The sequence below is a fragment of the Anser brachyrhynchus genome (assembly GCF_964034855.1).
Source record: "Anser brachyrhynchus genome assembly, contig: SCAFFOLD_206, whole genome shotgun sequence".
NCBI lineage: Eukaryota > Metazoa > Chordata > Aves > Anseriformes > Anatidae > Anser > Anser brachyrhynchus.
The window spans coordinates 79,924-81,479 of NW_027664072.1; the positions used below are offsets into that span (position 1 = coordinate 79,924).

The window sequence follows — 1,556 nt, forward strand, 5'->3', positions numbered from 1 at the left end:
CAAATAAAAGTCAAGAGTTGACATAGTAACTCCGGGATTTGGGTATCAACTGTCCGAGAAATCAGAACACCCAGGCTTCACAATGTGCCCAACATCGAGCTGTGCCAAGGGGGGGCGGAAGGAAGAAGCTTTCCGTTTAAGCCTTCAGAGCATCGCTCCATCACTACGTCAATTCACAGCCACCACAGCGTGCCGATGGACATCTTTCTGTGCCAAAAGAAACAAGTGTTTTGTCCTCTTGATATCAAAGGTAGCCACCTATACTTACGGAACTATGCACAAGACCTTAACTCTGACCAGCAGGAAAACTTAGGACAACTGAGTGCAAATCCTGCCAATTTCTACCAGTTCCAACTGTGCTTTAAGTCTCATTGCAAAGCCTCAGTTAGAAAAAGGATCACCTCAGGGTATCCAACAAGAAGAAGAGTTGGTTTTTTTTTTTTTTTTTTTTTTTTTTTAATATACCATAGGACTATGCAGTTCAATCATCAATCATCTTGGAAAGCTCAAGGAGGAGGTCATCCTCATCCTTCCCTGGGTCCAAGTCGAGCTCGGCTTCCAGTATGCCGTCTGAGAGTTCCCAAAGTAGCATCTCTAAATCCTCGTCTACAGATACGGGCGCGTTGCCTGTGGAACTCAGCCGGCGTGTCCTTGCTTCTTCTAGCTGGGAAGAAGCTGAAGTCGAGCTTGAGAACTCCATTGGCTCCACGGATTCTGCCTGGCTTCCAAGATGTGCTTCAGGTCTTGGCAGAGCAAGGAAGAGAACAATCAGTATATGCTTTTTCTTAACGGGAAATCCCTTTTCTGCAAACCGGCTCTTAAAACCGTAGCCAACCCCTCCTGCACTTCAATCTTACCCAGGGATTGTTATTCAATTAACCCAGGGCTACATTTAGAGCCCAATATATTAGCAGGTACATTTTTCAGTTTGGGGGTTTCTCTGTGAAGCCAGAGCACCCGGAGTCTAGCAAAGATGGGAAACCAACATGGCCTCCCGGAAGCCCAGTGTCCGAGAACTACATCTCCCGGCATGCTCTGGGAAAACAATATGGACTCCCGGAAACCCGGTGGCCAAGAACTACATTTCCCAGCACTCCCCAGAAAATTGAGCCTCGCACCTTGCCGTAGGACGCCATTTTTTGCTCTGTTACATTACCGGTTTCGTGTTTATGGAGGGTTTTCCCGCCGTTTTGGGGGGTTTCCCCTCAATTTTGGGTTTTCAGCTCTCCATTTCAGAGTTCTTCCCCGCAATTTTGGGGTTCCTTCCCCTAATTTGGTGCTTCGCCCCCCCCCCCCCACTTTTGGGGTTCCCCCTCCATTTTGGGGATTCCCCCCAATTCCAAGCCCCCCACAATTTTGGAGGCCCCCACCATCCTTTCTTGGCCTGCCACCCTAATATTAAGGTTCTTTCCCCCAATGTTGGGGTTCTCACCACATGTTTGAGGTTCCTTCCCTTAATTTGGGGCTTAGCTCCCCGGGATCTGGGGCTTTAACCCCAATTTTGGGGGTCCCCCCCAAGTTTGGGGATTCCTCCCCAGGTCTGGGGGGGGTCCACA

At 49.2% G+C, this 1,556-nt stretch overlaps 1 long non-coding RNA gene across 1 annotated transcript; it reads right to left on the reverse strand.

The window, feature by feature from the left end:
- Positions 1 to 431: 431 nt before the first annotated feature.
- LOC308186374 lies at positions 432 to 994 on the reverse strand. Its single transcript, XR_013944040.1, has 2 exons — positions 858 to 994; positions 432 to 743 (listed from the first exon to the last, which is right to left on the reverse strand). It is a non-coding gene; the product is annotated as an uncharacterized lncRNA (long non-coding RNA).
- Positions 995 to 1,556: the final 562 nt, after the last annotated feature.